Here is an 11,235-nt window from a genome sequence, read left to right as displayed (position 1 = left end):
TCCCCCCCCCCCCCCCCCACTGCTGCTAGCAGAGATGCCTGCTCAGCTCCCTCCTCCAGGGCTCCAGGGCGGGGACACACTCCTCCCAACTCACTCTGCTGCCCCACCCAGAGCCTCTCTTGGGTTCCTAGAGTTACCAAACTCCTAGTGACAGGGAAATCAGAGGAGGAACATAGGCTGCCAGACCGTGTCAGGTACCCAAGACTTGTCTGGGAAGATAAATGGAGTAGTGCCCTGCCCTTTCTGAGTTTCCTGGACCACAGAGAAGAAGGAATTCTAGAGATAGAGTTCCTTCTCTCCACACCACTGTTTCTTCCTTACTGATGAAGCCTGCTGATTTCAGTCTTTGGAAGAGAGAGGGGCCCTTCGGGATGGTAGTGCTGTGGATGTGGTGACTCTGTGCTCTGCAGGGCAGCCTAGCAGCCACTCCCATGGAGCTTATTCTGAGAGCCACCTCTTCTCCCTGCCCCCTCCTCTCTCTGCCGTTCATGACATTTCCCCACACAAAATGCAAGAAGAGAAATGGTAACTAAGGCACAGTACTGAATAGAAAGAGAATAGTTTAATTCTAAGAGGTTGATTATCCCTATTTCAGCATCTGTAAAGATGAAACTGGAATGAGAAATGTGGGAGAGTGTGTGTGAGAGAGGAAGAGGGAGAGAATGAGACAGTGAGAGAGCAGAGATCCTGCTGCAGTTGGGCATGTAGAACTTCCACCTGGGAGCTGTGATAGATACTGGGGTTAGAGAGCGAAGACGAGCAAAGATCAGGAGACAGCTCCAAAGACAAGAAGGTACTTACTCAGAAGGTGTCTTCTGGACCAAATGGCCTAATGTGAGATACAGTGAGGTACAGGGCCACAGCTGGGACTCCAGATCTTGAAGTCATCATCTGGAGCAGAGTACATTCTGGACTTTGCATCGATATTTTTAATTACAATACCACTGCCATCATCTAAACAGGTGAGCTGTTTCAATTTCCAGAGCATGGAGACAAATTCATATACAATATGGCTATTTTCTGACATAAGGCTAAAATGCCACTTTAACCCTTTACATTCACATCATTAAACACTAATCCAGAAGACTTAGCAGTTTTTTCACACACACAAAAAAACCCCACCAACCAACCAACAAATGAAAAAACACTTTACAAGCCCTGTGTCCACGGGCATGTACCACGAAGAACAATGCTGGTGGCATATATAGTCACTGCTTTTGATTTCAATCCATTCCCTAAAGGGCCTTCCACAGTTAAGGGTTGCTCAAGCATATACCCATCACCACAACAAGAATCCCATTTGCAGAAGAAGCTAAAGAGTTTAAGCAGCTGCCCAAGTGCAGAGGAACTCTGTGAAGCATTCCAGGACACAAACCTGAGCATCCCAGGTGAAGACTCAAGAGGGAGTGTCCCAGTGAACAGAGTAGTTGCATGGCTTTGTAAAACCCATCTTTAGCCATTATCAAGCCTTGTTCTTCTGATGTCATAAAGCTACTCACATTTAAAGGGAGGGGATATGGACCTGTCAACTCAATAGAAACTATCAATGAATTGTGGCCATGTTTTAAACCCATTATATGTGTTAAAATTCTGTATCAGTTAAACACACAAAAAAAATCCTGATAAATGCAAAGGGCAAATATTTGTTTCTTTATTTTTTTTTAAAAAAATAGCTAAATTGAAAACATCAAGATGGACACAGTTTGGATCTTTATTTGGTAGAAGCCATCAAAGGTAGGTAGCAGCCCAGGACAGAAGAGCTGGCAGACACCACCCAGCAATGGACTATTGCCTGCAAGGGAACCAAAGAGCCCTGTTACCTTGGATGTCATTCAGAGTTGGAATCTGACCACCTAGTCCATCACTTTCATTTTGTAGTTGAGCAATCTGAGTCCCAAAGAGGAGAAAAGATTTGCCCAGAGCTGTGTTGTCCAATATGATAGCCAATAGCCCCATGTGGCTATTTAAATTGAAACAAGCTAACATGAAAAGTTCAGGTCCCATACTTAAGCACTAGCCATGTTTAAATGCTGAATAGCCACACGTGGCTACTGTATCAGACAGTGCAGGTGGAGAGCATATCTAGAACTGCTCTCAGTCAGCATAAGAGGTACTGTTCTAGGGCTGGGGATATAATTCAGTAGGTAGAGAGTGCCTGGGGATAAGGAGGACCCCAAAGAGAGAAGTCTTTGGTAGTACCATGATGGGCAGCTCCCGAGTGGGGATGATGCCCCACTAGGAGAGGGAGCTCCTCAAGCTCTCACATGGCGCAGAGGCGGATTCATCATCGCTCTGTGGGCGACAGTCCTGGCCTCTCAGGAGAACACTTCTTGCTTCAGCCTGGAGGCTCTCTGTTGTGGCTTCTTGTTCGACAGGTGTCCAAAGCCAGCTTCCCTCCCTTCGCAGGCCTCTGGATCTGCCTGACCCCAACATGACCCCTTCTCACTGTCATCTGCTTATCTGCAGTGGCAGGGAGGCAGCCATCAGCACCCTCCTCCTTCCACTGCCAGGCGCCATCAAGGCCTCTCTGGCCTGGTGCCTACTCACAAGCAGAATGGCCGAGGCTTGAGTCCTGGCTTCTGGCCCCAGCTCCACCTAGATGTGGTTTTAGCCAAGTTGGTTTGTATTTTTGGATTTCAGTTTCTCATCTGCAAAGTGAAGAGTGTGTTGGGGGGTAAAGTCAGTGCTTCTCCAACTTCACTGTGCACACGTATTTCCCAGGGGTCTTGTCAAAATGCAGACTGTGATTCCATAGGTCTGAGTGTGACCTGGGAGTCTGCATTTCTGTAAGCTTCTAGGGCATCCTCTGCTGCTGTTCTGAAGTAGTAAGGATTTGACACTGTCCTATGGAACTTTATGCAGTGGTAGAAATGTCCTATATTTGTGCTCTGGAGTATGGTGGTCACAAGTGGCTCTTGAGCACTTGAAATGTGGCTGGTGAGTCCATGAAACTGATTTTTTTTTTAAATGACAGAATTTTTATTTGAAAAATGAAAAGTGTTAACAAACGATAATACAAATCTGTTACTGTGTACCATATGATAAATTGCAACAAAGCTTGTCAACAATCTTCCCTCTGAGCCTGACAGCAGGACTAGTCAACCTGTTTTCCAGAAATATTCTATCATCAAACCTATCATTTACCCAATTTTCCAATGACCTTGATGTCAGGTGTTCTTCTTTTTCCAACAGTATTAACAATTAACTTAAATATATGATTTTAAGTTTTATTTAATTTTAATTAATTTGTGTGGCAAGTGGCCACCATATTGGATGACACAGGCTAAGCCTTCACTAAGATCTGCCACTGACAAGCTGTGAGGCTTTCTTTTCTTTAGTTTTATTATCTTCTGAAGGAAGATTCAGACAGGTTATTTAATTTCTCAGAAACTCATCTTTACCATTCGTAAATTAAACGAAAACATGAGATATCTCTTCCTGTCTAAAAGATATGTGTTATATAGTAATGATGTTATCATTATTATATAGTGGAATGACAGGAAGTCAAACAAACTGGGTTCAAATTCCTTTTCCATCACTTCTCTCTGTTTTTGGCTTCTGATCTTCCATTTTATCATCTCTAAATTGTGAGTGAAAATAATAGTCTCACAGGACTGTTGGGAAAATTATCTGGGTCCTAGTAGGATTCAGTAGGTGCTCAGCAAATATTCATATGGCACAGTGGAACCATCCTGAGAGGCTGGGTTTCAAACCCTTACTAACTGTGTGTCCTTGAGTTGATTATTTAATCTCTTTTCCTTAGTTTTATGATCTTCTGAAGAAAGATCATAATACTTACCAAAATAGTTCAATTAGTCATTAGTTGCATCATTGAACAAACACTGTATTTTGGCTCTATATAATCTGTGCGAGGTGCTTGACATATAGTGACTAGTAAAACCAGAAACCTACCCTGGTCCTCTGATTCCATATGATTTATTATGTGCTAAGTCAAGCATCCTGACATAGCGTATACATGATGCTGCCAGGGCTGTTATTGGAGGCCAGGGAAGGCCATGTGGGGAACAAACATTGCAAGGCAATGAACACAGCATTGCCAACGGGATATTGGAAAGGAGACATGGAAGAGTCTGGACTGGGGATATAATCTGTGAGTTGTTTACTCATAGAGTTGCTGAGGAGCAAAGGAGAGGACATGTGAAAGGAGTCAAGCACAGTATCCCTGGGAGGGCTCAGGACCTGGCTGTCCCCTTCCCCTCTGCAGCTGTGGAGTGGCACCTCGTGTTGGCTGAGAGGAGGCAAGTCCAGCCTCTGGACTGGAACCCCTAGTCCTTGTTACAACATGGATCCACTGAATTGGGAAAATTCCCTTTCCTGGTTGAACTGATACATCATGTAATCTGGAGGTGCCATACTTAGTCCTCTGATGAACCAAATACCAATACATTCAACCGAGGAGGGGAATGAGATCTAGGTGCATTCTCTTCCCTGTTGATGCAATGGCTGTTACTGGTCTGTCTGTAGCTCCTTTGAACTTCTTTGGTAATTGTAATCTGTATTCATCATTTCCTGCCACCACATACACACGGTATCTTGCATTGGTGAAGCTTGGTAGTTTTGATGTATCCTTCACAAGGAGGGGGCTTGGAGTCAGGAACTTACCCTGTACCTCTGCCTCTGCACAATCACCCAGTATGCAGTTCACGTATGATGTGAAACTTCAGAAATGCTGGTTATCCAAGTGACTCTGTTCCCCAAGATCTGCCACCAAGGTTTAAGCCCTGGTCCTGAAATTTCCTCTCTTTCCAGATTTCAAATATTCTTAAGACTGAGTCAATTTCCTGAAAAGCATTTATTAGAAAGCCAATTTGCAAAATAATCAATTTACCTATTGACTAATATGCCAAGTAATACCAAAATTGGATATTTTATAACATTTGATCATTTAGCCACTTTACCAAGAAATATTTTAACAAATAACATGAATGTCTCATTTTATTACTAAATAATATGACATGAAGAAACATTTTATTGCTGGTCACAGTGGTGCACACCTGTAATCCCAGTAGCTCAGGAGGCTGAGGCAGGAGGATAGTGAGTTCAAAGCCAGCCTAGCAAAAGCCAGGCACTAAGTGACTCAATGAGATCCTGTCTCTAAATAAAATACAAAATAGGGCTGTGGATATGGCTCAGTGGTTGAATGCCCCTGAGTTCAATCCCTGGAACCCCCCACCCTCAACAGAAACATTTTATCATTAGTACCAAACTTCTGGCATTTCACTTGATAACTTTTCAATCGATGCTAATATGTATATAGAACTTTTGGGGCTGATGGCTACCTCCGAATTTCTTTGTGTGTTCTGGAATATAAATCCTAATTCATTCTAATAAAAAACTGATTGAGTTTGTTTTCTAATTTAAATATAAATGACTGATTTTTCTATGTGTTCAAGATTTACTTTAAATTGAAATTTAATTTGAAATTCTGATATATTTTCAATGTTTTTGTATATAAAAGTAAAATTAAGTTTAAATATTGAATTGCCAGGAATGCATAATTGAGGCGGATATGCTGTTTGAGGAATTGGCAAACACAACTAAAAAAGGTTTAATGTTTTAAAAGATGGCAAGTGGTATTTCAATATGATAAGAAACAGAAGTGGCTAAAAATTCTCATTACTTAAAAATGTTGAAGCATTGTATTTGTAAAAGAGCGACTGGAATCTACTGACTTGGGAGACGGTAACATAAAAATCCACATTTTGCAGTAAAGGTGAAATTGTCCCTTTTTGATAAATCAGCTCAGCAACTAGAAATCCTTTCTTAAATGTCACCTTTGTTTTTTTGCTGATCTTTTTGCATTTTTAGCTTTCTGTTTGGATAGTCAATCTACTTTGGCTCATAATTTCCAGCCATTAGTAGCCACACTTTCAAATGTGATGTTGTCCGTGTAGTTTCTAAATTGATCCTTTCCTGACCTGTGTGGGGAATCTCATCTGAGCATCTTCAAGTCCTTTTCATTTGGACCTTTCTGCAAGCTTCTGAGAAGTTGATGTAAATTTCCAATTAACTTTAAATCAAAACTAAAATAAGTTAACTTAAAAAAACCAATTGAAATAAAGCAGAATTGTAAAATAACATTATTTTAAAGTGTAATTTAAATTTTAATTCCAGTTCAAAACCATCCAAAAGAAATCAGAATTAGTTAGAAGAAAATTCTGTTAAAAAGTAGACTATGCCAAAGAGCTTTCCATTACATGCACAAATCAAGTGGATAAATGTTTCCATTAAACATCCCAACATATTAACTTAGTGAATTTAGTGAATTGGGCACTTAGCAAATTGATCTAAGCACTGGTTTCCTGGGTATTAGCTTTTAGCAAATTGGCCTTTCAGGGAATTCACTTTTACCAATTAGACATTCATTGCAGTGATTTTTCATTAAACTGGCCAGATTGTACCCATTTTCACCCTCTTCTTTTGAGTTCTGTAGAGTCCACTGTGCCCAGTTCCCCAGGACCCTGTGACTCGGTAGCTAGCTGCGAAGGTGTAGGTTCATACTGAGAGCACGAGATTGGCAGGTATTCAGGAAGTACAGGCAAGATACAGGTAATTTCTTTGGGGTTTTTTTGCATGACAAGACAAAGGGTTTTTAAAGGGGTTATCTCGACGTGGGTATGACATCCTCGTCCTCTCCCTGCCTCTCCTTGAGAAACACTGGGTAATGGAATTGAACTCCATCTATGCAGCAAGAGGGAAAAATTAAGGCCTTTCATTTCATTCTGAAAAGATCTTACAATCACTTTTGCAATTTCTCAATATCAAGACTGTTGACCTATTGGGTCACATGATTCTTTATTGTGGGAGACTGTCCTACACCTGGTAGAATGTTTAGCAGTATCTTTGCTCTGTCCACTAGATACCAACATCACTCCCTCATTCATGACCATTCATGGCCATCAGAAGTGTGTCCAGACATTGTTCTATGGGGGAACCATCCTTGGTTGAGAACCACTTTCCCATCCCATCTAGAACTTTCCTTTACACTGTATACCCTCTATCCTCTGAATGCTCCAGGACATGAAAACTTACCTTTTCACTCAGGTTTTCCTGGGAGGCAGACTGTTTGGTATCATACTGCCTTGAGTTTGGATCCTGATTCTGTTTCTCATCAGATGTGTCCTTGGGCAGATCTTGGAACCCATTTCAGCCTGTTTCCTACTGTGTCTTGGTCCCTTCTTTATACCTTTACTGAAAGGACTAACCAGGCACACATATGCGGTGTTTAGCCCTTTGGTGTGTTTGATAACTGTATTCATTATATTTAGCCCAATTATCTATTTTCAGATGCGCTCCTTGGTTGTACACCCCCACACCATCCAGACTGTCTCGTCTTTGGGTCTCATGACAGCTCTGGCTCAGCTCTTGAAGGTTATCATCCCATTCTCAATCCTTATCAGCAGACAAAGCCCTCAAACCTTGATTCCTTCTCAGACAGTTCAGAGAGGACAACACATCACAGTTTAAGGGCACCTTAGTTGTTAAGCCAATGTGAAGTGGGGCAGAAATGAGACTCAGGGCTGGCACTGTGATGGGATAGGGGACTCCTAACAGGCCTTGAAGCTCTGCTCCTTCAGAGGCTGTGACAGCTACTGCAGAAAGCCTTGGTTTTCCTCAGCCTGTGTCTAGAAGAAGTGGCAAATGAACAACCTAAAAAGAAACCAATGCTCAGGAGCATAATTTTCTGCATGAAACCTAGTGCTGGGCAGCCCTGGAGGGCCAGGCTAGAAGACTGAGATGTGCTGCCCTTGGTGTCCTTCCACACCCGTTGCCCACTTGGAGTTAGCTCCGGACACTTTCCAGGAAGTATACATGAGACACCAAGCCTCGATCCTGGAGATCTGATTTGCCACCTGACCCCTCAGAGCAGCCAGCATCTGCTGGTCAGTTTAAAAAAGAGCCTTGGTATCAGGGACCCAGTAGATGTCCCTATGAAGGGACTTTCTAAACTCCTCCTCCTCATAGTGGTCAAGGGCTGAGCTTATCTCGTTTGCCCCATATGTAATTGGACTTGATACAGCTTAACTGCTCTTGTTAATTTTATGCCTAGAAAGTACAGGCCCCAAGGACTGCCACCTTGTGTTGGGGGAGGAATTATGAGTCAGAGTGCTGGAGATCCACCTAGCCACTGCCAGAAGAGTCCCCCAGTCAGAGATGGCAGGCCCTGAAGGATAGCAAGGGACCCAGGGTCTTTTCTTCCATTGATTTTTATATATTTGAGAACATTTTCATGAGTGCCCAAGCTGGCTCTTGATTCTCCTTGGGATGTAGAGAGGAAATTAGATTGAAATGGCTCTAATTTGAGAGAGTGGTCTCCCAATGTCCAACTAGAAATGGACTGAAGTCATGAGTAATGTTGGGACCTGCTCATGGGGCAGCCCTGCGGGCCATTCCTGGGCAGGAGGGCCTGTTAGCCAAGGGGATCAGTGGGATTGTTTAAACATGGGGCTTCTGTTGTGCAATTTAATTTAGACAATCTCTTGATTGATGGCTCTAAATCATACTGAGCACTACTATTATGATCTGGATGTGAAGTGTCTCCCAAAAGCTCATGTGTGAGAGAATGAAAAAAGGTTTGGAGGAGAAAGGATTGGGTTATAGCCTTAACCTAACCAATGGATTAATCCCTGGTGGGATTAACTGAATGGTATCTGGAGGCAGGTGGGCTGTGGCTGGAGGAAGTGGCTCATTGGGGGCATGGCATGGGGTATACAGTTTGTATCTGGAGAGTGGAGTCTCTTTCTGCTTCCTAATCATCATGTGAGCTGCTTCCCTCTGCCACACTCTTCCGACATGTTATTCCTGCCTCACCTGAGCCCTGAGGAATGGAGCCGGCCTTCTATGGACTGAGACTTCTGAAACTGTGAGCCCTCAAATAAACTTTTCCTCCTCTACAGTTGTTCTGGTGGGTGTTTTAGTCACAGCAGCAAAAAGCTTGAGTGAAACAACCACTGTGTATCACCAGTGCCTGCCCCTTGCTGGGTTTTGAAGATATCAACTCCAAAATGGGAGGCTTCCTTGAGTCTGGGGAAGAAGAGCAGGACTATATTTCCCAAATCTGTGACCAAACTTTTTGGACATCTCTGGGAAGGGTGGACCTTGGAATATAGGAGGAGGAGGAGAGAGGTATTTCTAAGGTCTTTTCTTCTCTCGGAGGTGATTCGCAATCCTGTTGCAATTTGGAGCTACCACATCTAGATAGCTTCTACTTTCTATAGAAGGTCATTGCTGTACTGGCCCCTCTTAAAACAAATGTGACTTCCATCCTTCCAGAAGTATTGAGTCTTGGCTGGAAAGGTGTTTATCTGGGTTCTTTAGTTGAGTGTTCTGCCCAGACTTCAGGAACATAATCAAACTTTTAGTGTAGAGCCATTGGGGTTGGAGGATCTTTAGACATTGTCAACTTCTATATTGTGACATCAGAGAAAGCCCAAGAGCTAAAGAAACTCTAAGGCCAGTCATCCGGGTGAGGCTATCCTAAAGTTAAAATACACCTCAGCTTGGAGGAGTGATGTGTTGCCTACACATTAATTAACGTCAGAGTCTGGGCCAGTCTGATGTCTTGCCTCCTAGTCTTGAGCCACTTCAAAGAATCTCACCATTGTCTCTGGTTCCACTGGGCCTTTGTTTGCTTGGGATGTTTAATTGCTTTTGCAGGTTTTTCCTCTTCTAAACAGTTATCTCTACCCTTGACAAGATCAAGAGCCACGAAGAATGGTATCATCTATATGTTATTTTTCCTTAATAGTGCTTATTGAATTATTCATCATCAGTAACTTTTATTACACTATATATATTGAATTTTTCACTCAACAAGAGTCACTGAATATTCATTGAGCCCTGTCTATGTACAGGGATGGTCTTCAGAGCTCTATGTGTGTTATCACATTTAATCCCCAGAGTCACTCTAAGGAGTAGCTACTCCTAATATCGCTAGTTAATAAATAAGGACATGGAATCTTAAAGAAGTGATCTAACTTCCCAGGTCTGCACAGTTAGGCTTGGATTTGAGTCTTATTTCTGCCACTTTCTTCCTGGCACTGGAGTTGATGATATTAAAGATGACGTCGTACTACATATGCTTTTCTACTTTGGTTCAAACTAGCTCAAGCTCTAGTTCAAATTAGTCATCAGTGAGCATAAGTACTTCTACAGGCTGACCATTTGCAGGCTGACTTTCATGGTTTTTCATTGCCTCTTTCTGTAGGAAACTTCCTTCTCTTTCTACCCTACATGGAGAGGAACATTCCGATCTTCAACTGAGCCTGTCAGTATTTCTTTAAGACTGGAAAATATTTTGGACCTCACTGAAGCTATCAGAATAATCCACTCAGAGGTTAGATGAGGCCTAGTAAGCATACTGTATCCAAAGATGAAATATTTGTGTCGTTTTTATCTTCTAATTCAAAGAAACACTTTTAAAAGCTATAAATTTCAATGTATCAAATATTACCAGGCTGGTGGTAACTGATGAGTGCTCTAGATACCAAACCTGGTGACCTCAGAGAATAGCAGAGGCCAGAAAGGTGGCTCATTGTCACAAGTTTGACATTCCAAATATTCCTCAATGTGGCCCCCCACTTACCCCTCTGATGACTGTATGTCCTCCCACCCCCTTACTCTCATGCTCCATTACAGTGCAGCCTAGCCACTTAACTATTCCTAAAAGATTGTCCCTGGACATATTTGTATTTCTATGGCTCCTTCAGGGCTCTGAAACCCGCCTTCCCTATGGAACCCTGCCTGGGTCTCTCTGGCTGGCAGGAATCTCCCCTTCCACTTCCTTAGGAGGGGGTCCCTCCTCTAACTTCTTATCACATTTGACACCCATTTGGCATCAAAATGTCTTAGCTTAGCAGGCTTTAGAAATGAGAAAATGAAAAATGATCGTAAGCAGGAGAATAGAGGCTCAGATTCACATTTGTATGTTGTTCTGTTTTCCCAGGCACTCAGGACCACCAGGGACAGCTGGGAAGATTCAGAAGGACCCTCTTGGACTTGTGGTGAGTCTGGCTTGGTAGATGAGGAGTTTCTGCAGTGCTCTGGGGTGCTCAGAAAGTAGTGCTAGTCTGTTCTTTCCAGCCTCTGGCATCCAGGTCCTTTCTCCAAGTTGAGCTCAGCACAACTTCCTCTTTCCTCTGACATCCCACCTTCTGTGTGTGTGTGTGTGTGTGTGTGTGTGTGTGTGTTTATGGGTTTGTGCTGATCTGCCAT

At 42.8% G+C, this 11,235-nt stretch overlaps 2 long non-coding RNA genes across 2 annotated transcripts in view; one reads left to right on the top strand and one right to left on the bottom strand.

Annotated features, from left to right (window-relative positions):
* The window catches only part of LOC125618223, a 62,517-nt gene that overhangs the window by 31,447 nt on the left and 19,835 nt on the right, over positions 1-11,235 (top strand). The window contains exon 3 of the long non-coding RNA XR_007349478.1: positions 10,967-11,024. This is a non-coding gene — a long non-coding RNA (uncharacterized LOC125618223). The remainder of the gene's footprint in view (positions 1-10,966; positions 11,025-11,235) is intronic.
* Positions 534-9,652, bottom strand: LOC125618224. The gene is made up of 3 exons (XR_007349479.1): positions 7,054-9,652; positions 2,200-4,802; positions 534-1,792 (listed from the first exon to the last, which is right to left on the bottom strand). It is a non-coding gene; the product is annotated as an uncharacterized LOC125618224 (long non-coding RNA).

This window comes from Marmota marmota, unplaced genomic scaffold (genome assembly GCF_001458135.2).
Source record: "Marmota marmota marmota unplaced genomic scaffold, marMar, whole genome shotgun sequence".
In the NCBI taxonomy this organism is placed as follows: Eukaryota; Metazoa; Chordata; class Mammalia; order Rodentia; family Sciuridae; genus Marmota; species Marmota marmota.
The sequence above is the reverse complement of the archived record's forward strand: the minus strand, read 5'-3'. Positions and strand labels throughout refer to the sequence as shown.